The sequence below is a fragment of the Tenrec ecaudatus genome, chromosome 10 (assembly GCF_050624435.1).
Source record: "Tenrec ecaudatus isolate mTenEca1 chromosome 10, mTenEca1.hap1, whole genome shotgun sequence".
NCBI classification, from domain to species: Eukaryota; Metazoa; Chordata; class Mammalia; order Afrosoricida; family Tenrecidae; genus Tenrec; species Tenrec ecaudatus.
Window position 1 is genome coordinate 86,352,203 of NC_134539.1, and position 27,631 is coordinate 86,379,833.

A 27,631-nucleotide genomic window follows, 5' to 3' on the forward strand; every position below is an offset into this window, starting at 1 on the left:
AGATGGAAGGGGCTAGAGAGAGTCTAACAACCTGGGACCTCCCAGGGCTGGAAAGGCCAACTGCTGCTGCCTCTGAACTAACAGGAGATGAGACTGCGGTATGTACAGTCTGTCTTCAAGGACATCAGGAAGTCAAATAAAGAGGCTCCTGCATGATGGCCTCAGCCTATTGTATCAGGGCAGTCCCAAGGTAAGTTGGCGGGCGGGGGCAGCATGAATCTAGTCAGGTATCAAAAATCAGCCAGAATCGCGTCCAGAAGTGGACTCTGAATGTGGCCCCTCGCACGCTTAACAAGGGTCGGGAATGCTTTTAAAGGAGCCATCGTACTGGGGAGGAGAGATGCAGGAGAGAGAGTGGGAGGGGATTGGTTGAGAGGTTACCTGACCACAAGGTCAGCTATCTCAGACCCAAAGAAATGCCAGAGAATCACAAACAAACCAACATTAAAGAGTTCCTTTACATCCTTGGAGTCAATGATTCAAAATCTTATATTACGAACGAGACTGAGGTTGCAGGGAGATGGGGAGCTAAAAACAGGTGTACAGAAAAGAAGCACGTGTCCTGAAAGGAGAGAATGGTAAGTCAACGGGTCGATGGCAGCGAGTGCTGTTGGCTTTGACCCTGCTCATACTTGCGTGTGCCACCTGCTTTGAGCTGGAGCCCTCACTGACGCATCCACTCGTGTGTCTCTGACCAAAAGCACCTTCACGCCGTGAGCTTTCCTCAGGCTTGCGCTCCAGGCTCGTTTAGTCACGGAATCACACACATGCAGGGTGATCTACCCAAAGCATCCTTTGGCTTTCTATAGTCCCGATTTTTCCTTTTTGATGAGCCTCTTAAAAGTGTTTTTGTCTCCATCAGTTTACCAACTAACCCACTTGACTGTCCTTTGCCAAATGATTGATAACAATTTGTTTTTATAAATATCTTATTTGGGGCTCTTACAGTTCTTACAAGTCCATCTATCAGTTGTATCAAGCACACATTTGTACATAGGTTGCCATCATCCTTTTCAAAACATTTTCTTTCTACTTGAGTCCTTGATATCAGCTCCTCTTTTTTCCCTCCCCCATCCTCCCATACTCATGGACCCCTGATGTATTATAAATTATTATTATTTTAATATCTTATACCATCCACTGTCTCCCTTCACCCAGGTTTCTGTTGTTCATCCCACTGGGGGGGGGGAGGCTATATGTCAATCATTGCAGTCGGTTCCCCGTTTCTCCCCCTACGCCCCCCACCTTCCCCCTTCCCTCATGGTATCGCTACTCCTATTACTGTTCCTAAGGGGTTTATCTGTCCTGGAGTCTGTGTGTCTAGAGCTCTTATCTGTACCAGTGTACATGATCCGGTCTAACCAGATTTATAAGGAAGAACTGGGGTCATAATAGTAGTGGGGAGGAAGCATTAAAGAACTAGAGGAATGTGGTGTGTTCCATTGGTGCTGTGCTGCACCCCGGCTGCCTTGTTCCTTCCTTGTGGTCCTCCTGTGAAGGAATGTCCAATTGTCTACAATGGGCTTTGGGTCTCCACTCCAACCCCCATTATTTGCATTGATATATTTCCTTGTTTGGGGTTTTCTGATGCCTGATGCCTGAGCCCATAGATACCTTGTGATCACACAGGCTGGTGTGCTTTTTCCGTGTGGGTTTTGTTGCTTCTCTGCTAGATGGCCGCTTGTTTAACTCCAAGCCTTTAAGCCCCCAGACACTGTATGTTTTAATAGCCTGGCACCATCGGCTTTCTTCACCATATTTGCTTATGCACCCATTTTGACTTCAGCGATCATGTTGGGAAGGTGATCATCACAGAATGCCTGGTTATTAGAACAAAGTGTTCTTGTGTTGAGGGAGGACTTGAGTAGAGACCCAGTGCCCATCTTCTATCTTAATAGTTAACATTTAAATATATGAACAGACATTTTGCCTGCCATTATATATGAATATATTTACATATGTATATGCCTGTATTTATACTTCTATAAATGTCTTTTCCCTCCTAATTCTTTCCTCTATTTCCTTTTACTTTCTTCCTCTCCCACTATCCTGCTTGACCTTCATTCATTCTCAGTACTTTCTCTCGGCTACAAGATTTCTAACAAGTATACTCCCTCCCATCCATCCAATATATTTTTAAGCATCTACCAGGTATTGGAGTTACAAAGGTGTGTAAAAGCAGACAAGACCCTTTTACCTTTTATATTCATGGGACTTGATATTACTGGCCGGGGGGTGGGGGTACGTGGAGGGGTGGGCAGACAGATAACAATTTGATAATATAAAGCATGTGAAGTTGCCATTGGGAAAATGTGAAAAGATGTCTAAGACCCCCTAGTATGGGAATAACAAAAGGCTACCTTGAGGAAGTGAGAGAGTGAACAGAGAGAGAGAAGGCGGCGCTTCTTCTTCTTTCCCTACAGCCTTCTGCCAGCCAGGAACTAACTCTCTGCCCTCCAAGCTCTGAGTTTTACCTCATGGCTGTGTAATGTGGGAGACACAGTACATCCACTCCTCACTCATCGACTGACTTGCTACCGCACACTTCACACTTACAATAGTAAAAAACCTATTTCATGCATATGTTGTGCATTAACAATGTATACCTGGAAGTCATGAATCCCAAGGTGCGAGATGAGTAAGCAACCCTGTCTGTGATGGTTAAAGTTATGTGCCAACTGGGATTGTCAGTGATTCGGCAGTTACATGATTTGGCAGTTATGTAATGATGTAGTCATCTTCTATTTGGGGAATCAAATATAGTCATCCTTTTTTTTTCCTCCATCCACCATTTTTGCATAATGCCAACTTTTGCTTAATGACCCAGTCTTTGGAATCTAACCATGTTGACAAGTGAGAAGTGGGTATAAATCAATCTCATCACACTCCACACCTTCACTCCCCTTTTAAGCCTGGTCATTCCCTTCCTTGCCTTTAATGATACAGTGTAGAATAGACTGATTCCTTCCTTCCAGACTACACTGAATTCTAATGATAAATATGTAAAAATAGAAAAAGCTATCTGGCTACATGCTAGTTGATATATAATGCATTCAAAAGACCAGGAAATAAATGGGAAATGACCCTAAAAATAAAATACAATCAGAAAATTTCAGGAAGCACAGTTAAGTCTTCCTGCAGGGAATTTTGTCCAATTGTTTACTTGCAATGAATATCTTGTTCTTTATATTCTTCGCATAACTTTTTTTTAAGTGTTGTGTTGTGAGGGGTGGGGCAGGAGCAACAAATCAGTGTGATCCATTTTAAAAACAAAAATCTCCTTCCAAGGCTATTTGCAAAGCTCCTCGTCCCACCTCCTGAAAAACCCTTTTCTCACCCATGGATATTTGCAAGGGAAAATATCCTCCAGGAAGCAGACATTTTTTGAGATTTCAGCTTTTCAAATGCCTGGTCCTTGTGATAAAGGGCGTTTTCAAGTCCTCTTCCTCACCTACCCTGCCAAGGAACATGGGAACCCTTAGCTCAGGCTGCTACAATTAACCAAGGCTGCTTCTTGAGAGGCCCACACAATTCCCAGCTACTTGTCATGCAAACAACCTGGGAGGCTCTTTTCCTTGCAATGCGGGAGGAGGGTAAATGACTGAGATAAGTAGATTATTGGGGGAAAAGTCACACTCGGAGGCCTTATAAAATCATGAAACCCTGGGAAATTCATCCCCCTGAGTTCCTGGCCCCTGATAGTACACACTCATTACTGGCTCCTCGGTAGTCGACAATGAAGAACCTTCTTGAGAGGCAAGAAGTACTCCCACTCTGCAGGATTTTCAGTTTACTTCCCAAGCAGTGTCTTCTCTACTTTCAATGTGTGCGATCCGTCATACATGCATACAGATTCATGCTCTCGGAGGGTCTTGGGTTGGCACGATTTTGTACATTTCCAAGATAAAGTCCAAGCACTAGAGCCAATCAAAATGAGTCATCCTTGTTGGACATCAAGAGGGCAGAGGAGTCCCAGCTCCTCCGCAGGGTTTCCTGGGCTGCAGTCCTGCCGCAAGCAGGCGAATTTGAACCACAGAGCCATTGGTTACAGGCCAAGCGCTTCACCACTGCACCACTAGGCCTCCTAGGAAAATAGGACCTTACTGCCTTTCGTTAACTTCACGAATGCCACGTGTGTAGAAACCATTTCATGTTCATCTTCAATCAACACGATACAGCACACTGTCCCCTACAAGAACTTGCTTGGAGAGAACGGTGATGTATTTTAAGGATCATGTTGATGAACAGCCTAGAACGACATTTCAGAAAGAAAGTGTCCACGAAGGTGATGGGGATAAATGAGCTGCAGAGAGAAAAGAAACCCTCTAAATTGGCAAGAAGCAAAAATAAACAACACAAGAGCTCTGATCACCCAAATTGAAAGACTGGAACATCGCAGGCAGGTTGCTAGGCTCAGCGTGAACTTTATACTGGCAGCTACTGAGCTGGAACAGTAGGTACAAACTGGGGAGGGGCGTGGAGGGTGGCCCAACGGGAACCAGAGCTACCCCAAATAAAGCTCAGCACTCATAATGACTCCTGGAAATCTTCCAGGCATCACCAACTCGCCAATGGCCCGGAATGTTGGCTGTTTGGCTGTTAACCTCACACTTCCCAGTTGTTCCTTGGAATAAAGGTGGCGTTATCTTGCTCCTGTAAAGATGCATCTTCTTGAAAGCACTTCATAGGGTTGTTAGGAGTCAGAATCAACTGGATGGCAGCGTTTTGCTTGTCAGGAAAGCTGGTGGGTTCAGCGGTGGAATTCTCCCCTTCGGAGTGAGACACCTGGGTTCCATTCCCCGTTAGTGCACCTTAAACACAGCTGTTGCCCACCTCGCAGTGGCTTTGATGCTGAACACATTTCAGTGGTGACTTACTGAAAATCAGCCAGGGGAAAAAACCTGTGGCTCACAGTGGAACGTATGCACCCAGGGAAACCCTCTGGACCACACACGGGCCATCTCCAGCAGACCATGCTCACTGATGAGCTCCCTACCCCGGCGCCGGTGAAGAGTGGACACATCTTTTACTGTGCATGGGGCTGCCACGAGTCTTGGACCAACACGACAGCAGCTAATGGCCAGTAAAGCCGGGCCTACTTAATAGAATGAAACATTGTTGCTGCTTCGCATGTAAATGGAATAGTCCTGGAGGCCGGGGAATTTAGGCTTCCTCCCACCTGTTGGGTAAAGCCCAGGCCCTGGAGTGAGCAGAGGCTGGTTTGTGTGAGCCAGGAGGGGGAGGGCCAATGAGACTGGTGAGGGCTGCTGGGAAAGGGGCAGCGGGTGCAAAACCAGTGACTATTTTTAAAGGAAAGATTTACGTTGTGGAACGTGATGCAGCCTGCCCCTCTGCCTCAATATGAAACCTTCTGGCAGCTCAGATACTCTTGGAGCTGAGGGTTCTGTGGCGGGGTACATGCTGCGTTTGGGAGGTGAATGTGATATGACGTCGTCTCTGGTGGTGCCAAGGATGAGGCACATCACTCACTCACTCCTGAGAGGTGCTGAGAAGAAAGGTCTGCGGTGACCTGCTTCTGCGAGCTCTTGACACCTGGGGAGCAGTTCTACGTTGTGCACACTGGACTCGCCACACGCCAGGACACTGGGCTGTTGGTTGGCTGTTCTGTTGGTGATGTGATGTGCTGAGATCAGCCTTGTGGGTGATCCGTTTGCATTCCATTTTTAACATGGCTTTTCCCAGTTTAAGGCTGAAATACCAGGAGCTTGGAGGGGTCTGGAATGGGTGCAAAGACTCAATGCAAGAGTTGACTTTTACACCTGAACTGTCTGATTGTTGGAACCCCAACTCAGAACATTACACTAAACTCATCATCAAAGGTCCAAGAGAAAATGTACCAATTGCAATTCCAAGTTTGCTATGCTTTACCACAATGTACACTACTGGATATAGCGGATTTGGGATTTCAAAAGAGGCAAGGTAAATGATATAAGATAGAAGAGTCAGCACCCTAGTTGTTCAAGCACTGCCTACAACAATCATCCGCAGCAACATCACATTATATTTCACAAGAAGATGGAAGGAACACTCAGTCACTGCACCCGAAGGAACTGGTTGGCATTCAACAATTTCCTTTTTTTTTTTTATTCAAACAAGCTTCATTTGTATTTACTTAGCTTTCTGACTCTTTGCTTGTGCCTTCAACACTTTCACAACGATTTCTGCTCCTCAGTCAGGAAAGCGCGCTTGATCCTGTCTCGGACACACATAGCGCACAGGGACCCACCATAAGTCCTGCTGACGTGTTTTTTGGTCTTGAACAACCTCATGAGAACTTTGGGTCTCACAGCACGGACCCCTCGAAGTCGGCCCGGGCACATGCCACGTGCAGATTTCGGCACGTTCCCAACCTTCTTTGTATACAGGTAAACGATTCTGTTACCAGGGATTCGGGACAGCCTAGTTTTGTTAGAGGCTGTATTGCAGGACAGCCTAAGCTGGTGGGTCAGATGCTGAACCACTTTGAATGCCTCCACACTGCGTCTCCAGCGGCATTCAACTATTTCAAGAGGTATCATATGATCAAGAACCAATGGCATTGATGGAAGAAGTCTAAGCTACACTGAAGTTATTAGCAAACCCGAAAGCTCCAGGAATTGATGGCATACCAACGGAAACGTCTCAACAGGCATTGGATGCAGCACTGGAAGCACCTGCTCACTTGAGAAGACAAGAATTCTGCACGACCACTACCTGGACAGTTGACTGGAAGAGATCTACATTTGTACCCAACCCGAATAAAAGCGACACGAAAGAATGTGGAAATGATCATTAGAATCACATGCAAGTCAAGCTTTGCTAAGGATCGTGCAACAATGGCTGCAACAGTGCACTGGCAGGGAGCTGCCAGAGAGCCAAGCTGGGCTCAGAAAAGGATATGACACAGGGGTATTAATGCAGAGGTCAGATGGATCTTGGTTCAAAGCAGAAAATACCAGAGAGATGTTTACTTGTGTTTTATTGACCATGCAAAGACATTCCATTGTGTGGATCATAATAAACTGTGGATAGCGCTAAGAATGGGGATCCCAGAGACTTCATTGTGCTCCTGTGGAACCAGACTATGAATCAAGAAGCAGTTATGAAAATAGAACAGGGGAACACTGAGTGATTTAAAATGAGGAAAAATGTGTATCAGGGTTGTATCCTTCCATCATCCCTATTCAATCTGTACTCTGAGTGGCTATATGGAGAAGAACTCAGCATCAGGATCGGAGAAAGGCTTATTAACAGCCTTCCATGTGCAGATGACATGACCTTGCTTACAAGGAAGACTGAAGGAACATCAAGGGCTGCAACCTTCAGCAGGAATTGCAATTCAGTGTAAAGGAAACCCAAATCCTCACTACTGGCCCAATAGATGACATCATAAAAAGAAGAGAAACGATAGACATTATCAGAGATTTCATCTTATTTGGGTCCACCATCGATGTTTATGGTAGAAACCATTAAGAAATCCAACTATGTTCTGCATCGTGAAACGTGTTGTACAGATCGACGTGTGACCCCCCCCTCCCTGGGGACAGACAACAGAAAAGTGGGTGAAGGGAGACGTCGGATAGTGTAAGACATGACAAAATAATAATCATTTATAAATTATCAAGGGTCCATGGGGGAGGTTGGGAGCGGGGAGGGAGGGGAAAAATGAGTTGCTCATTTGGTATCAGCAAATGTTTTGAGAATGATGATGGCAACAAATATATACATGAGCTTGACACCGTGGATGGGTGGATGGATTGTGATAAGAGTTGTACGAGCCCCCAATAAAATAATTTTAAAAAAATGTTTGCACGAGACATCTTTATAAGGGGTTGAAAGCCAAGGGCGCCATGTTGGGGGCGGGGCTGGAGCAGTGGTTGTAAATGGCGCACATGGAGAGCACAGACACGGAGCACGGCCTGCTGGGTCCGCCAACGGTGGCCCAGAGCCACATGCAGGGCTCTGGTGGTCCATATGGGCGGCCCTAAGTGAAACCGACACTTTTAAAGGGTAGTGTTCAGGTAATGGTGATTCCATTTGTGTGTAAAAATATATGTATGGCCCTTGAGCAATTTTCAAATTGTTGTGAGGAAGTAAACTGGCTCCTCTGTCTCAGAAGGTTGCCGCCCCCTGGTCCAGACCTAGTGGGAGGATGTGCTCAGAAACAATCACTTAGGTTTTGCTGTTTCTGCTTCAGAAAGGTTCCGATGCTTTTTGCAGGATAACCTTTTATCTGACCCACGCCTGTGCGCTCTTCAGTTCCTAGAACAGTAGCTCATTCTTTGAAGCATGAATTGCATGCCTTTCGTGATGTCACTGGAAGATTCCAAATGTCTGTGAAGAGAAGGCTTGCCAGGTAGCCAGCCCACCTGTCTGAGCTTCAAGCGGCAACCTCTACACATGCCTACCATCCCGGGCCCTGTGCGGTCTATACGGTGGGCTTTTCACTAACTGATGAAATCGGGAATACCTCTTCCATGCCTTGACGGGCTTCAGCATGCCGATTGTGAAGCACAGACATGGTTCTTACTGACTTCTCTAAGTCCGGATGCTAGCTAGCACAGGTGGCCAGGCCTCGACTTTGCCTTGCAAAGGACCTCTACCTACTGGATTTCTAGATGAAAGATATGGGCAGGAATGTCGTCTACATGGTTTAAGAACTCAGACTATATCCATGTTTGTCGCCTCTCCTTCTTGAAAAGAGGTCAGGCGGATGAGAGGAATAAAAACAGGTCTGTACTTCTGCAAAATGAAGACAGTTGGCGAGGAATCAGTGACAGAAAGAGGGCCCCACAGACTTCTGGAAGCTGGAGGCAAATGGAATAGGGGAGCCGGACGTGAAGAGGGACACACCCGGTAAGTACGAGCCAGGAGAGACAGCAGGTGTGAGACATGGGACTCAAAACAGCAAACTCCATCAACCATCCTTGTCGGGAACCCTTCTACATGGGGTGTGGAGAAACCACCTGGCAGCTAGAAGCGACCGACAGCCTTTTCTCTATAGACATTCCGCCAAGTGTCTTGGGGCACTGGAGCTCCTGGAGGGTGTGGCTGCCCTAGCCGGGGTCCTCTGCTTTGAGGCATGCTGGGGGAGGGAAGCAGCCTGAACTCTGAGGCTATCTCTCAACCAGCCCCATCTGTTTATGCAGAGCTGCCCATCAGCCTATCAACTGACCCTCCTCCCCCCAGATTCATCTCACTTTTGAACAAAGTCTAACACACAATAGAAAGCACAGGATAAACAAATAGAAAAACTGGCGCTAGAGGATACATAGCGATATGTCTAGTAACAACAAAAACTAAAAACAAAACAACTCAAAACCAAACTCACTTCCATCGTGTCAATGCCACCTCACAGTGACCTTACAGGACAGAGTAGTACCGCTCCTCCAGTGTCTGATACTGTAGGCTTTTAATGGAGTAGAAAGCCTTATCTTTCTCCCTCAGAGTGGCTGCTGGTTTTGAACTGCTGGCCTTGCTGATAATAGCCCAATGCATAACCACTATGCCACCAGGGCTCCTTAGAATAGAATTTAAAACCAAATATAATAAGACAAAAAAACAAGTAAGCAAGAACTCTCACAACCGAGTATCATGATAAAATGAGAGCATAGGAAGGGACTTCAAAGAGCTCATGGAAAAATTCCATAATCATTCAATTCCACTTTTCAATGAACTTTCCGAGGCCCTTCTCATATTGACTTTATTTTACTTGGATCCACAAGCAACAGTCAGAAAATCAAAAGGTACATTGTACCAGACAAATCCACTGCCAAAAACCTCTTCACAGTATTCAAAAGAAGAGCTGTCACTTTGAGGACTAAGGTGCACCTGGCCCAAGCCAGGGTATTTTCAAGCACCTTATAAGCTGGGGAATGCATACAGGAAAACTGAGGAACTGACAGGCTGGGGACAAAGATCGAATACAGTGCGAACTGTCAGCAGAACTAACGAATCCATCTTACGAGAAGTCCAGCAAAGGTTTCCTTAGAAGAGACTCTGGTGCGGCTTGGTTTCATGTACTTTGGCTACGTTGTTAAGTCATTGGACAGGACACGATCCTCGGTAAAGCAGAGGGCCTGGAGAAGTGTAGGGCCACCAGGGAGCTGGGCAGACATGGTGGCTGCCACGGTGGGCTCACACGTAACAATTGTGAGAACAGGGCCAGACCAGGCGGTTTCCTTCCCACGGCGAGAGCATTAACGGCCTACCCGCAGATATTTGGACGTTTCAGAATGGCAGCAAGAGGGGAGGGAAGTCTCTGAAAGCTTCCAGTACAGAACAAACAAATTCACGATCACAAGATAAATAAAAACTGATCAGAAACAAGGGGGCAGGCAGAGCAGAGTAGCATCAGACTTCTCATCAGAAACATCAGCTAATGTCAGACATCGAATCAAGTGATGAAGAAAAATCATTTGTAGTTCAGAATTCTATACATCATCAAGCTACCAATCAATCACGAGGAAATAAAGTAGTTTTGTACATGTGAGTATTTATAAGGCATATCATTTGAGAAGCCCCTTACAAAAAAGAGTTGAAGATATAGTTCAGTAAAATGAAGATTTAAAATAAAATTGCGTGCGTGTCAATTAATAAGTCCAGTAAAAAACAAAATCAGAAGAATTAAACAACAGCAACCAAACCCCAATAGTTCAAATTGGGATAGAAAGGATCTAGAAGGGGTCACCCCTCCCTGGGGGAAAAAAGTCAAGGAAAAATAAAAATGAAACAACGAACCACAATATGAATACATACTCTCACGGATGAGCTATAAGTCCCCATGTGGAAATCAGTATTGGAAGGCATTTTATAAAGATGTTGATGTGCTTGAACAAAAAATTTCTCACTAGTGCATTAAAAACCAACAAAAGAAACAGAATTGTCAACACCTGGAAAATGAAAATAGTAGATGAGATAGAAGATGCAATAGCAACACATAATAACTTAATTCAGCACTATACCGTATTTACAGTCTTAATGCCACCCAGATAGGAGCTCTGGTGGCGTGCTTATGTGTTGGCTGCTAACCATAAGGCCAGCAGTTCAAAACCAGTAGCTGCTCTGTGGGCAACAGACAGGACTTTCCTCTCCCATAGAGGGTTACAATCGTGGAAGCGCACAGAGGCAGCTCTGCCCTGTCCTATAGGGTCACTACAAGATGTCACTGTGTGATGGTGCAAGTTTGGTTTGTTTGAATGCCACTCCGATTGGAAGGAGAAGCTTGAGGGCTTTAGGATCTAGGTTACCAAGAGAAATGGGTTTCGGCTCTGAAAAACTTCAGTACTCATAAAGGCAAAGAATGCAAGAACAAAAATAAAAAGGCAACTGGAAACTCCAGGAACTATAAAAAGTACTACAAGTTATTGGTATCAACAGGAAGACACTTCCAAACCAAACACCAAACTCACTGCCAGTGAGTCAACTCTGACTCACATTGACTCTACAGAACAGAGTGGAACTGCTCCTGTTGGGTTCCAAGACTAAATCTTCCCCCCACCCAGTTCATTTTTATTGGGGGCTCATACAGCTCTTATCACAATCCATACATACATCCATGTGTCAGGCACATTTGTACATTTGTTCCCATCATCAGGAGTAGAGCCTCATCTTTCTCCAGAGGAGAGACTGCTGATTTTGAAGTGCTGATCTTTTAATTAACCCACTGTGCCCACTTGCCCACAGGGCTTAGCCGACTATGCCATCCAGGCTCCTAGAAGATGCTTACAACAAGCAAATTAGAACATGGAGCCAACAGGGTTTTTTTGTTTTGTTTTTACATTTTATTAGGGGCTCATACAACTCTTATCACAATCCATACATATACATACATCAATTGTATAAAGCACATCCATACATTCTTTGCCCTAATCATTTTCAAAGCATTTGCTCTCCACTTAAGCCCTCTGCATCAGGTCCTCTTTTTTTTTCCCCTCCCTCCCAGCTCCCCACTCCCTCATGAGCCCTTGATAATTTATAGATTTTTATTTTGTCATATCTTGCCCTATCCGGAGTCTCCCTTCACCCCCTTCTCTGCCGTCCGTCTCCCAGGGAGGAGGTCACATGTGGATCCTTCCAATCAGTTCCCCCTTTCCAACCCACTCACCCTCTACTCTCCCAGTATCGCCCCTCACACCCCTGGTCCTGAAGGTATCATCCACCCTGGATTCCCTGTGCCTCCAGCTCCCATATGTACCAGTGTAGAACCTCTGTCCTATCCAGTCCTGCAAGGTAGAATTCGGATCATGGTAGTTGGGGGGAGGAAGCATCCAGGATCTGGGGGAAAGCTGTGCTCTTCATCGGTACTACATCACACCCTGACTGACCAATCTCCTCCCCTAAACCCCTCTGTGAGGGGATCTCCAGTGGCTGACAAATGGGCTTTGGGTCTCCACTCTGCACTTCCCCCTTCATTCACTATGGTATATATATGTATATATATATATACATATTTTTTTGGATGATGCCTTATACCTGGTCCCTTTGGCACCTCGTGATCGCACAGGCTGGTGTGCTTCTTCCATATGGGATTTGTTGCTTCTGAGCTAGATGGCCACTTGTTCACCTTCAAGCCTTTAAGACCCCAGACACTATCTCTTTTGAAAGCCGGGCACCATCAGCTTTCTTCACCACAATCGCTTATACACCCGTTTGTCTTCAGCGATCGTATCATGGAGGTGTACAGCCAATGATATGATTTTTTGTTCTTTGATGCCTGATAACTGATCCCTTCGGGACCACGTGATCACACAGGCTGGTGTGTTCTTCCATGTGGGCTTTGTTGCTTCTGAGCTAGATGACCACTTGTTTCCCTTCAAGCCTTTAAGACCCCAGACACTATCTCTTTTGATAGCTGGGTTTTATAATGAATTCTACATAATAGACTGAGTTCAATGCTGCAAGATGTCAGGGAGATGGTGGAAAGGCAGGTATCAGGCATCAAAGAATAAAAAATCATATCATTGTGTGCTCACCTTCCTGTTACGATCGCTGAAGACAAAGTGGGTACATAGGCAAATGTGGTGAAGAAAGCTGAGGTGCCCGGCTATCAAAAGATATAACGTCTGGGGTTTTAAAGGCTTGAAGGTAAACAAGCGGCCATCTAGCTCAGAAGCAACAAAGAAGAAGCACACCAGCCTGTGTGATCACAAGGTGCTGAAGGGATCAGGTATCAGGCATCAAAGAACAAAAAATCATATCGTTGTGAATGAGGGAGAGCGCAGATTGGGGACCCCAGACTCATCTGTAGATCACTAGACATCCCCTTACAGAAGGGTCTCGGGGAGGACATGAGCCAGTCAGGGTGCAGTGTAGCAACAATGAAACATACAACTTTCCTCTAGTTCTTAAATGCTTTCTCATACCCGTCCCCCACTATTATGTTCCCAATTCTACCTTACAAATTTGGCTAGAGCAAGGAGTTCAGGACAGATGATCCCTTCAGGACCAGTGGTGAGAGTGGCGATACTGGGAGGGTGGGTGGAAGGTGGGGTAGAAAGGGGGAACCGATTACAAGGATCTACATATATCCTCCTCCCTGGGGGACGGACAACAGAAAAGTGGGTGAAGGGAGACATTGGACAGGGTAAGATATGACAAAATAATAATTTATAAATTATCAAGGGTTCAGGAAGGAGGGAGGAATGGGGAGGCAGGGTAAAAATGAGGAGCTGATACCAAGGGCTCAAGTAGAAAGCAAATATTTTGAGAATGATGAGGGCAACAAATGTATAAATGTGCTTGACACAATGCAATGGATGTATGTATGGATTGTGATAAGAGTTATATGAGTCCCCAATAAATTATTTGTAAAAAGGCACATGTTTCTTCCCCTAACAAGAGAAAAAACAAAAACAATGAGAATTTTAAAATCCATAAATCTGAACAAATACATTATTTTTAATTTTTAGCAAAATTAAGTATAGCATGGTTCTAAGCCAATGATGGGAGGTAACAATATCCTTTGATGAACATAGGAGTTCTGACCTTGGAATCATGGAGAAGTAAATGCAGTCAGCATGGCTCAATTCTTGTCAGTCTTTTATGTATACATATCAACATGAAAGCTACCGACTGTCTTGTGTTTTCTGGGATCCAGCCTATCCAGGGCCAAGCAGACGGCGCAGGACCAGGCAGTGTTTCGTTCTGTTAAACAGGAAACTAACAACTATATCAACCAAGCTGAGAAGCCAAAACATAGTGGCTCTAAATACATGATTTAGTGATAGATAAGGAATTACCAACAGTAAAACCAAAATTGGTCCAAAATGACTGATGCCAGGGATCAGGACAAGGAGTGACCAGAGCAGGGGTCTGGCTGGTTTGGGTTCAAACTGTGTGCATGTATTACTTGATCATGCAAAAGATCAGAAAAGAAGCACTCTGGAACCAGAATTTTTTGACTCATGACAGCCAAGAAGTTAAGCTTTAGCATGTACTACTAAAACCCCAAACCCATAGCGCTGAGTTTATGTCACCTGAGGCTGCACATCTCTGCAGACAGAGAGCCTCCTCTTCCTCCTATGGAGCGGCAGGGAGGCTTGAACCACTGACTGTGCTGCTAGCAGGCCAATGCCTCCCCAACAGTGCATCAGGGCTTCCCTGTGTATTACTAATTCACTATTTCACTCTCTGCCAGCGAGTCAATTCCTACTCAAAGTGATCCTTTGAGAAACACTGCCTGCTCAACGGACCTGCTCCTTTGGGTTTCCAAGGCTTCACATCTTCAGAGTGGCTGGTGGATTTGACCTAACTATACCAAAGCCTCTTAAACTGTGGGGGGGGGGGGGGGGAGAGAGAGAGAGAGAGAGAGAGAGGGAGAGAGAGAGAGAGAGAGAGAGAGAGAGAGAGAGAGAAACAGTAAAAGATTTCTGAATGCAAAGTGACCAAAGTTTAATTCAAAATTAAACATCATGAATCCGAGATGTTTCTGGCAGCACTTGCCTGTGTTGGACATTTCTTAGGCACATGGGGGTCTGGAGTGGGAGAAGTTTATGAAACCCTGCTATGCCACCAGGCCTCCTTCTGTACACTAGTCAAAAATGAAAGCAAGAGCAACTGTCATCTAGTTGCTTCTCATTCGTAGAGATGCTGAAGGGAAGAGGAAAAACCGGTGGGTTTCTGGGAGCAGGCAGCCTCATCTTTCCCCAGAGGTGCTGCTGGTGGATTTGAACTGCCGATTTTGCAGATAGCAGCTCAACGTGTAAACCCACTGTGCCACCAGAGCACCTTATAAATACCATTCCAGACGTTTGTATGTACCTATCCACCGCCCTCGAGTCAATGTCCCTGTGAACCTTGAAAATAAATCTCGACAGGAGCAGACAGCCTCATCGCTCTGCACCCGAGCAGCCGGTGGGTTTGAACTGCTGACCTTGCTGAAGTGCAGTTAGCAGCCGCAGCCTGAAGCACTATGCCGCCAAGGTTCCTGTTTGTGCTAGGAGAGCCGCTTATTTCTGTTCTTAGGTATCCAGATAGGGATGGCTGTGTCCAAGTCCCCAGGGGAAGGGCGCCTGGCCACGCCCTGGGGCGCATGGGGTAGAGGATATAGCACATTTAAACTGTGGGTTAGCAGTCATCTGGGGCCACTCCCCTTACAAATCATCCTGGAGAGGAAGATCCCCCTCAGGCTTACTGCCAGAATCACCCTGGGTCTTAGCAGACATCTGTGCTCCTGCCGGACAGAGTAAGTGAAATGTCTTACATTTCTCTTTTGAAAGCACTAGGAACAGCTCAAGGATTTGCACAGCAGAATGAAAGAGGAGCTGCCAGGGAGTTCCTTAGGACTCACAGCTTGAAAGGAAAGAGGAGGCCCAGCGGGGGAGACGGGCACTTCCCCAGCCCAGGGGGTGGGACCACGGCTCTTAAAGCCACAGATCTCCTCTGTCGGCCCCAGACCCTCCCAGCAGGACTCCATTCACACCAGTCACCCTTGGAGACTGCTATTTGTGCTAAAGAAATGTATCCCACTCCATTGTACATTTCTTGTCCAGCGTTCTCTTGGATCCCTTGTTTGGGGCCTTCGTCCCGCATTGTGAGGGGTGGCAGGGAGAGGCCCTTGAAGCAGGCAGGGATGGCTAGTGATGGGTCTGTTAGCTTCTGGCTCATTCTTTTCCTTTGGGAACCAAACCCAATTTGGGTACATTTGCTTTAAAAAAAAAAAAACAGAAAACAAAGCTCATTTGAGGTGGAGAAATGTCAGTTGTGCTCTTTGGGGTAGAAAAATAACAGGAGGAGAAACCAGAAGCTCTATGGCATTTACAATCGGGTCTTGGGTGGGTGGGGGGGCTGTGCTTCCAATGACTGCTTGGTCTTCTAGCAAATCCTGCAGCCACAGCTCCTGAAGCTGAGCAGCTGAGCTAGCGGAGCGGGGCTGTAAAAACAACAGGGTCTTTCCTCACTGGGGAGATGCGAATTTTCATCTTGCACTAAGTTAAGGAAAAGCCCCTCCTGAAACGTTTTCTTTTGAGACAAGAACTTAAACGTATGCTACTGCTTTCACGAATCCTGTGAGCCAAATCCTCATAAATCCTTTGAGTTGACAGATCAATTATTTCTTCTAACAGCAAATGAACTAATAACCCTTGAAAATTTCTCCTTCCCTGGGTTTAAAATACAGAGACCAAGGGAAAAGGGGGGTAGGTGGGGGGGAGAAGAAAGAGAAAAAAATCCTTGGGGTGGGGGGAATCAATTAAGAACTCCGTACCGTAGCAATAATAATAGTAATAAAAACATTAGATTCCTTATAGTTTTGCAAAAAGAGCTGTGTTTTGTTCAAGAGCTGTGTGTTTATAATGAAACACATGTCAAATAACATCATACTTATTTCATAAACATCCTATGGTTGACATCTAGTTGAGAATCATATTGGGATCCAAGGAAGAGAAGGAAAGGGGAGAGAAACAAAAAGAGAAAGATAAGAAGACGGTGAAATGAGAAGGTGAGGTTGCTGAGGGCACCGGGGTAGTAGACGGGCCAGCAGAAAGAAAGCGGGAAGCGACACACAGAAGGGAGGCGGAGAAGGGGGTAGAGCAAGCTGCTCCAGGATGCCTTAGCCCAGGCTTGTGCAGAACTAAGCCAGAGTCAGCTGTACTGCTGGTGAGGGAGGGGCCCCAGGAGCTGCAAGATGCAAGCTGGGCATTCCAGGAGTTAGACAAAGCCATGTGGACACCTCTGTGGGCCAGAGCAAGGGAGCCAGGAGACTAAGAAGACACAGTGACCCAGGACATGGGCTTTGATCCCCAGGGAAATGCTGCCTGCTGGGTGAGCAGGGCAGCTATGGCAGAGAGGCACTAATCCCCTTGTGGAAGACAGGTCCAGGGAAGAGAGGAGGAAACCACAGTGCTGGCTGGGAAGGGAAGGGAATGACTTGATTAGCTCAGGACTGCATGGCACCACACACACACACACACACACACACACACTCACACACACACTCACACACACACTCACACTCACACACACTCACACACACTCACACACACACACTCACTCACACTCACACACACACCCACACACACACTCACTCACACACTCACTCACACACTCACTCACACACACACTCACACACTCACTCACACACACACACTCATGCACTCACTCACACACACACACTCACACACACTCACACACACACTCACACACACACTCACACACACACACACACTCACACACACCCACACACTCACTCACACACTCACACTCACACACTCACTCACACACACACCCACACACACACTCACTCACACACTCACTCACACTCACACACTCACACACACACTCACACACTCACTCACACACACACACTCACGCACACTCACACACACAGTCACACACACATACACACACACACTCACTCACACATACACACTCACACACACTCACACACACACACACTCACACACACACACTCACACACACACTCACACACACACACACTCACACACACACTCACATACACACTCACACACACACACACTCACACACACACACACACTCACATACACACTCACACACACACACACACACACTCAAGCTCATGCGTGCGCGCACACACACACATACACATATTCGCACACTCGCACACATACAGACTTGTTATTTATATGTGAAAGAACGTCTTATGATTTTTGTGTAGTTTATGTGCTTTTTTTGTAATCAAGGAACTAGGGGTTGGAGGTCATGGAGCCATCAGCTGGTAAGTACTTCTTTCTCTGAAATTCACTTTTTAAAAGCGCAAAGCAAGGTTGTCTTATTTTGTTTAAAGTGACTGTATATATTTATTCCACGTTGAAACCATAACATCTTGTGTATGCTGGATTAAATAAAATACAAAGTCATATTTTAAATCCAACGAGTGGCGCGTTTGCTTTAACATGGAAAGGAACCCTGATGGTATAGTAGTTACCTGTTGGGCAGCTAATCACAAGATCAGCAGTTCAAAATCACCAGCTGCTAGACAGGAAGAAGATGAAGGAGCCTACTCCCATAAAGAGTGTCAGTCTCAGAAACCCAAAGGGGCAGTCTGACCCTGTCCTATAGGGTCGCTGTGAGCTGGGATTGATTGGCTGCCAGTGGGATTGGATGTAGAGTTTTTGTTCTTAACATTAACCAGTCAGCAGGCCATCACCACCGACAGAATGAAGGGCATTTCAGGGGATGCTGGCCGGCTCTACTCCGGAAGCACCTGGTGCCCAGAGTGACATGGTGTATGTGTAGAACTTATGAGTCAAAGACTTGAGCTGTAATCACAGCTCCACTGTCCATTAGCTCATTTGCTTTCACTGTAGGGAGCCCTGATGGTGCAGTGCTAGGCTGCTAACAGAAAGGTCGGCAGTTCAAACCCACCAGCTGCTCCGTGAGAGAAAGACGAGGCAGTCTCTCCTTCTGTAAAGATGAACAGCCTGAGAAACCCTATGGGGCAGTTCTACTCTATCCTATAGGGTTGTGATGAGTCTAGACCCTCAATGCCAGCATGGGGGGAAATTATACTCACATCCCAAGCTGTTGTATGGAACAACAACTGCAGGTGTCAGCAGAATCAGAATCCAGTTGGATGGCTCATAAAGGCCCGAGACCAACTGCGAATCTATGGCCTTGTGGGGAGGTCAGCCCACAGCTGCCCACAAAGAGCCTGTGGGCTGTAGGGTTGTACAGCCCCTCCCATACAGCAGTTGAATGCTCTGCTCTTGCTATCTCGACAGTCTTCACAGTTTTTGAACAACCGACCCTGCATTTTGATGTGGACGGTCTGCGGTCAAACTGCAGGTGTGGTTCAATAGAGAAGGAGTTCAGGAAGATGCTGTCCATGACTAGCAAACAATTTCCAATAGGGCTGGGTATTTGTAGTGGATTTCTGTCCTTTTTTTTTTCTCTCATTATGGTAAAAAAAAAAAGTGTCAACCAAAACTTTTGCCAATACGACGTTTTACAAGTGACTTTCAATGACATGATGTTCGTTTTGCTCTATAACCATCACTATTCTCCTTTCCCATACTATTAGTAGAACCTGAGTGTCGCTTAAGCAACAATGACTCCCCCCCACCTTCATCCCACCACCGTGGTAACCACGAGTGAGCTTTGGCCTCTCTACAGATGTCCATTTCATATCAGGGGGATCCGATAATATTTGGCCTTCCAAGGCTCAACTCTGTGGTTGCAGGTATCAGGATGGTTGAATAGCCACTTCGTTTCGACTGTCCCACATTTGAACCTATTTCTTACACCTGAGGAAGTCTTTACGTCCAGAGTCTTAGCAGGATGTAAGGCCCAAAGGACCAAATATTGGCATTCCCCTGCCTCCAGCCAGCTGCTATGATTCTTGAGTGTGTCTAGGGGAGAGTGGCAATTTCACCTGAGTGGTGGTGGCTGCGGCACCACCCGATCCCCAGGTCCATCAGCTCCCAGTCATCCCCTTTTGGAGAAGTACCAATGGTCAGCTTGGGGGTGTGAGACCATCCCTCACTGTCCTGAAATTGTCAGGATGCGGTGCAGGGCAGTGCTACCTCACTCGTGGACAGAGTGTGAAATACCAGGCATGTTAGGGATGGGAACTGAGCCCCAGAGGGAATTCACGCATGTGACAGGGACCGCCTAGGAAAGACAGCACACAAAATAACACGAGCACCACGCCAGTCTTGGCGAAGCGGCCTCTTGGGTCAGGTTAAGAGGTGCCTTTACTTTTCAAAGGCACGTTCTTTAACCATGCTTTAAGAAGAGATGGCGCTCCAGCCAATGAAGCCAAGCGCCCTCCTGCCTATGTGGACTGGGGCAATAACTTCATACAGCAGCCTCCTGGTGGCATGTACAGGCTGCCCTAAGGGACCTCAGAGACAGCCCTTTGCTGCCCTCTGGATCTAGCCTCGCTAATTTCTGCTGTCCCTAGCCAAGTCTCCAAATGAGCCTGGGAAGCGAGGTGCTTTGGGGAAACTCCAAGCAAGGCACAGTGGCTTGGGGCCACCTCGGCCAGGTCATCATGCCCATTCGCACCAAGCTTCACATCAAGGAGCCTGTGATTGCGGTCATACGCAGGGCCAAGTTCAAGTTCCCTGGGCGGCAGAAGATTCAAATCAACAGGAAGTGGGGCGTCACTACATTTGACGCTGATGGGTTTGAGGACACGGTGGTTGTGGAGTCAAGTATCTCTCCAAGTGTGGCCCCCTGTGGACACGTGGTGGCCCTGCACTCACCAAGGTCTTCCTATACCTGTGCTATGCCTTCCTATGCCTGACCTGTTCAATACACTGAACTTCCTGGCGCCAAGAAAACAATAAAATGACGACAATATCCTACAACTTAATGAGGGGCTGGGAGAGGTGGGGGGACCCGGTCAGACAAGTTCATTTCCCAGCAGTTGAACTGAACTCATGGCTGAAACGAAATCACGTGACCTTGGAGGCGGCCACTTAACTGACAGAGTAGTGGCCCAGTTGCTGCCTGGATGGCATGGTTCTAGAGCAGAACCAGGAGTGTGGAGGGGAGGGCCTTGGGTCTGAGGGGGTCCCCTGGGAAATCGGGATGAAGCCCATGCTGCTCTGTCAGACAGCAGGCGAGCAAGGAGGGGCAGGGGGCCACCCAGAGACATGTGGAGTCCCCTCTGACCACCGAGCGCGCACAGCCGGGTGTGGCTGTGCCCAGTCTGACTGGTGGGGACCCTATCTGTGCCCGACTGTCCACGGCTGTGACTTTTTCCAAGTAGATCGTCAGACCAGTTTTCTTTTTTTTAAACTGTTTTATAAGGGTCTCATACAACTCTTATCATAATCCATACATAAATCAATTGTGTAAAACACATCTGTAACTTCATTGCCCTCATCATTTTCAAAACATTTGCTCTCCACTTAAGCCCCTGGCATCAGCTCCTCATTTTTTTCCCTCTTCCTGCTCCCACTCCCTCATGAACCCTTGATAATTTATAAATTATTATTTTTGTCTGACGTCTCCCTTCACCCACTTTTCTGTTGTCTGTCCCCCAAGGAGGAGGTCACATGTAGATCCTTATAATCTCGGTTCCCCCTTTCCAACCCACCCGCCCTCCACCCTCCCAGTATCGCCTCTCACACCACTGGGTCAGACCGTTTTCCAAAGGTGTCTCTGGATGGACTCCAACCCCCAACTCTCTGATTAGTGGCAGAGTCCTTGCCTGCATCGCCCAGGGACCCACCGGGTCCGTTGGGGCAATCACAAAGTCAGGGTGGCATACTGGGAAAGGAGCTGTGGGGCAGCTCTCACAGGGTGACTTTAACTCTTTACGGGAGTAGAAAGCCCCGTCTTTCTCCCTCGGAGTGGCTGGTAGTTTTTGTTGACCTTGAGGACAGTAGCCCAACATGTAACCACCATGCCACCAGGGATCCCACTTCCTGCTGAAGAAGCAAAGTCACCGACCCGCCAATGGTGGGCAGTGGGGAACGGGGGGGGGGGGGGGGGGGGGAAACAGACGGATGCCTAGGATCAGAATGAGAGGTTGGGTCCCAGCAAGGTGGAGGGAACAGGCAGTCTGACAAGTCTGAGCAAGGCAGCTAGGGTGGCAGCAAACCCCAAAGGGCCCACCGGAGGGGCAGAGGATGTTCCTGATGACAGCCAGAGGGAAGGTGAAGCTACCTGCCGAACCACAGACAGCCTGCAAGGGAGGCAAGGGGGCAGAGACCCTGGGGTGCCCTGGCCAACTGAAAGGGGAGATGGGAGAGTTGGGTGGGGGGAGCGAAGCCAGCGAGGGGCTCGGTGCGCTTCCCAGCACTCCTAGCTAGGCTTTATTTGCATTTATCACCTCTTATTAGTGCCTTTTGAAATGCGAATTAGCTGATTAACCACTGCTCACAGCCTTCCCACTGTTCTTTATTCTCTGGCAATCAGTAACTTCATTCTAAATACAGGAGCCACAGTCGCCCACCAGGGGGAAATGATTCTCAAGGTTATTGGAGCAGTGACCACAGCAAAACTGCTCCCTGCCTCCCCCCACCCCCACCCAGTGCACCTTCTGGTTTACATACAAAGCTCTCAAGGACACTGCTTACCTCGATTGTTAGCCCTCCCCCCCAATATTTGGGATCTGTGAACCTCGGAGGGAGGGCCTCTGGAAGCGAAGACACCCCCTCCCTTTGGCTCAGACCCCCTACCACTTTTGTTGTTGTTGGCCATATTCATTTCATTAAAGGTTCATTAGTTCTAGGTCCCTGAGAACCCGCCGGCCGCTAGCATGGGCTTTCTGCTCCTTGCCGTGGAGTTCATGGCCATGAACAACACTGCTGACCCCGGCACAGCCGCCTCTGCGCTCGCTCCTGCCTCCAGTTTGGCAATGCCGCACAAAGGCGGGGTGGCCTGTCTACACTGCTGGGTGGGGGCTGGGCCCCTATTCACAGGGGGCCGAGCCTATGCATCACAGGCCCCCACAGACAAAGCCAGCAAGGTCCTTAATTAAGTCGGACTGAAAGACCGGGGCTGCTTCCATCTTCAGAGGTCCCTGCCCCAGGACTTCAAAAGCACCCAGTGAAGCCGCCTGTCCAACCCAGCTCGGAGAACTCACCGTCTGCTCTCTCAGTTTAAATCTAGAATGCGCGGCCTGGGCCCCGACTCTTCGGCCCTGCTCTCCCTTCCCCTCTGGTTTGTGGAGCAGGAAACAAAGAGACTGCTTGTGTGCCGGGGAGGCCTGGGAAGGTCTGCATTTCATCCTGGCCGTCCTGTCCCGTCCCCATGTGCTGCCGGCACAGTCTGAAGAGCCCTTCAACTGGTTCAGTCTCATTAACATTTCCATGAGGGATCCACGAATATGCTACCCAAGCATACCCTCAACCCAAAGGGGGGGGACCCCTGTAGCATATTCACATAGGTCATACAAGTACAGTTCTTATGGAGGAATGACATTAAAGGAAGTATTAGTCGATCCCCTTACAAACATGTGCTTTGGCACCGCCCCCGCCCTACTTTCATCCACCCCCAACCCTTCTCCTGCTCTCCCATTCCCAGTAACACCCCCACTCCCACCCTCCCCCAGGCAGGTCTTTCTGTTTTCTGGGGTTTGCTGTGATAACACTCTTTGCGAACAGAAACCAGTTATTTTACGGCAGTAAGTCATCAGGAGTATGAATTGCTTTAATTCTCCCTCACCCCCTGGCCCCTTCAAGCGGCTGCCTGGGTTGGGGTGCGGCGAGGGAGCTACGATAATAAGGCTGGAGTTAATGCTAGAGCCACACTGAAGCCAGGGTCCTGCAGGGAAAATGATGCCCCCCAAATTAGGGTTGCAGGGACCTATTCAATGAGGTACACATTACCAGAAATGAGCCTTCCCTTCCCGCAGGTGTGGCCCCATCCCCGCTCTCCCCAAAGGGAAAGGCGCACCTGACTAGCTTGTAAAAAGGTCACCTTCCTGCTAACACGCTAAACACGCCCTGGTTTTCTTCGTCTCTTCCCTCCCTCACCCCTTACCCCCCTCGCCTTTTCCTTCTGCGATTCTTCACTTTCTCATTAGAATGCCCAGCCACGTCGCACAGACAAAGACACGGCAAACAAAGTGGATGGAAAAGGGAAGGGGAGGAGAAAAAAATTAAAAAGGGGGGAAAAAGTACAGAGGAATTCTTCATTCACTGATCTCCAGAATACATTAATATCTGAAACTGTTGGCACGGCGAGAACACTTGGGCAGCAAACAATGCGAGCAATGATTCGAAGGCTGGGATCCTCAAATAAACCCCACGCTGCCTTGGCCACCAGGAAGGAGAAGAATGGAGACTTTAGCTGACCTTCATGCCGTTGCTTCTTCAGACCTGACTGCTGGACGTCTGTTTGCCTGTTACTAGGATTTCTTGGCTGAAAAATTTTAGCATTTCCCAGGCAGTACAAGAGCCAGTTTATTAGGTAAATAAACCAGGCCTTAAGCAGCCCTTTCTGCTTCTTGATGGGAACAGGGGAGAAATGGACAGAGGGCTGCTTTGGAGGTGGCAAGAATGACTAAGGGAGAGAGCTCCTCGGTTTCCCTCCATCCCGCCCCCCAGTGCAAAGGGCGACGATGAAGTTCACAGAGCACAAGCCAGTGCTCTGGCTCCGCTGAACACCACCCACCACGCAAGCAAGGCAGGATGCGCCAGAGTCAACAACAGAGGGCAGGGCAGCTCCTCCTCCTCAAGAGATTAGATCTTCAGCCCACCTTTCTGAGGAACCGGGACTCTTCCATAGGCAGGGACATTCCATCTGCCATCCTTACCGCACCGCTCTTCTGCTACTGAAGCCACTCTCTAGTGACACCCTTAAGGCTGTGGATTAACAGCTGGTACAGAAGTAGGTCATTTCCCAGGCCTTCTGGCTGGCAAGGAGCCCTGGTGGTATAGTGGTCACACATGGGGCGGTGACCCGCAGAATCAGCAGTTTGAAACCACCAGTGTTTCCACAGGAGAAAAACAGGACCTTTGACTCCCATAAAGAGTTAGTCTCGGAAACCCACAGGGTCAGTTCTACCCTGTCTTATAGGGTCACTATGAGTCGGCATGGACTCGATGGCAGGAAGTGTGGAGTGTCAGGCTGTCCGGGCTGTATCACAGTCAGAGATGACGGTGTCTCTTCTCCCTCACCACTGCGACTGACGGTTGGCATAAGCTCCACCAGGCAGGGACCACTGTTGTCCCCTCTCCCTCCCACCCAGAGCCCAGAAGAAGCCTTGAACCATTGGTCAAAGCACGTGATATTATTATTACTATTGCCTTGGGCCTGCCTTTAGGGCGACGCATCGTGTCTTGAAAGCTTCCGGCTGCCACTGGGAGTAGACAACAAGACGAGAACAAGATGTCATTCTTCCCAGGTCAAGGGCCTTCTCCGCTGAAAATGAACACACACACGTCCAAGTTTCCTACGCCTCCCTGCTTTCCAAGGAAAATAGATCTTATAATAAATGCCAGAAATGTTTACTCTTGCTTAAAGCTGGAGGTCATTAAAGTATATGTAATATACGCACATTCGCAGAGAGTCAGCAGACGGCAGGCCCTTGGCTGGAAACTGTAACGGCATAGAGCCTGTTCAGGCTGCAGGAAGAGGGACAGAGCGAGTCGCGTGAGGGCTGTAAGATAAGCTGGCGAACTGGCTTTGGAAAGGGCAGCAGCTGTTGATCTATGTTCATGTAGAAAAGTTTATTACATGCTCTGTGGTAACAGTGATTACTTGCAAGCGGTGGATTCTTTTTCCCTTTTGAAATTTTGGTTGCCGTTTCTCAACCTCACCATTTTCCCGCAGGAAATGTGCAGTCAGTAAGCCTCTGCAAAAAGATAATGTACTAGTAAGTCATCCAGGTATGGTACGAGTTGGGCTACAAACGGCAAGGTCGGCAGTTTGAAAACACCCCTTCCCCCCAAAGGAAAAACAACAACAGGGCTTTCTACTTCAGTAAGGGGTGACCGTTGAAGTTCATGGGGCAGGTGGACCCTGTCTCTAGGGTCGCCGAGAGTCGGCAAGGGCTTGATGGCAGCGAGGGCGCTGCCTAACATGTTCTGAATGAGATGTGACCGCCGCTCTGGAACAACAGGCACCGTGGTGGTCTGTGCTGACACACCAGCACGCACGCACGACGGGAGCTATGTGGCGTGGTGCAGGACACACGGGCTGCTAACTGGGGGAGGAGGTCTGCAACTGAAGCCACCAGCATGGCACCAGAGCTAAGGGTGAGTCTTTTCGCTCCTGTGAGGATCTGCAGCCTTGCAAACCCTCGAGTGGCATCTCTAGACAGCAGGGGGTGTGAGTTTGGGTTTCGATGGGTACTTAACGGAGACCTGGTGGCCCTGTGGCTTAGGCAGTGGGTTGCTACAAGGTCAGCGGTTCAAACCCACCAGGCACTCCGAGGGAGAAAGGTGATTGCCCCTGTTGAGGTTGACACCATTGTGGAAACCCAGTCGAGGGTGGTGATACGTCGGGAGCTCGGCACATGGGTAGGTGATTGCTGCTTCTGGAGAGGAGATGGCTGTATCAGTCTCCAGGAAGTTTTCAGTCTCTCTGCTTGAAGCACCGTTTCACATTTCTGTGTTTTTAAAGAGAGTTTATATTCTAAGATGCTCAATTACTTCGAATAGGTGTGACATTCCAGGTTGATGGGTATTTGTACCTGTCAACAGCTGTAAATTAGCATTTCAAAATGCTTCTAAAGTGCCTTATGAACTTTTTCTGCTATGAAGACTCAACACCTCTAAGAAAAAGCAAACGCTGCGAGCAACCTCCCGGTGAGAAGACTTTCCATCAGGAGTACCAGTCAGTCAAAAGGAATGCCAGAGACCTACCTAGGTGTCAAACAGAACTGCAGAGACCCATGGGTCCAAAATGACCCTGACAGGAATTAGAAAGAGAAGCCCTTGCGTTAGCATTTTAATTGGGCCCTTAAACCAAAATCAAGCCCACAGCCAGGAGTCCATTGTAGTAGAAACCCTAAGTCTGAGCCATGCAGGGTATAGCTGAGTTCATAGAGGTTTTCCGAGGCTGTATGTCTTTATGGGAACCGACAGCTTCATCTTTCTCCCATGGAGTTAGTTGCTGGGGGGTTGGATAGCAGACCTTGGGTCAGCAGCCCAATGCCTAGCTGACAGTGCCCCTTCAATAAGGCCCTTAGAGAGTTTAGTTAAGGTAGCAAATGTGCTTGGGAAGAGAAACGTCGAAAGGAAGTAACTGATGGTACTTGTATTTACTTATCCAGGCCTTGCCCTGTGAGCGCCCCTTTTGTTTGTCCTTACGCTTACAAGGCTGCAGGGTGGGTGGGGGCTGGCTGGCGGGCGGGGCGGGTGAGGCACAGGACAATAAGAAACAAAGCAGACTTCTTTCACTCAAAACAGTCCCTGGGACGTGTACCTTTCAGATAGGGGGATGGGTGGCTCTAACTGCTTGAGAACTGATCAAAGAGAGTCAGGTCACATCACCAAGAGACAAATAAATGCCTAAAAGGAGTGGCTCCATCTTTCTCCAACATCCTTGGGGAAAGTATCTGAGCCATCCCCAGGAAAACAGACTCCTGTAAAGAAACCAAGTGTTGGAGCAGGAACTGTTGTGGGAAAAAGCAGCGTCCCTGGAGTATAAACCGGGGTTTCCGAGGTGGGTGAGCGCGGACTGTAGGTTCTACGGCCACGGCCACAGCAGGACAAAATTCCAGGGAGACCTTCTCCCTTCGACTGCT

The 27,631-nt window shown here is 48.0% G+C and overlaps 1 protein-coding gene and 1 pseudogene across 1 annotated transcript in view; one reads left to right on the top strand and one right to left on the bottom strand.

The window, feature by feature from the left end:
* STX8 (syntaxin 8) overlaps window positions 1-27,631 on the bottom strand; it is a 293,197-nt gene that overhangs the window by 52,985 nt on the left and 212,581 nt on the right. The window lies entirely within an intron of this gene.
* Window positions 20,224-20,336, top strand: LOC142460496 (small nucleolar RNA SNORA70; annotated as a pseudogene).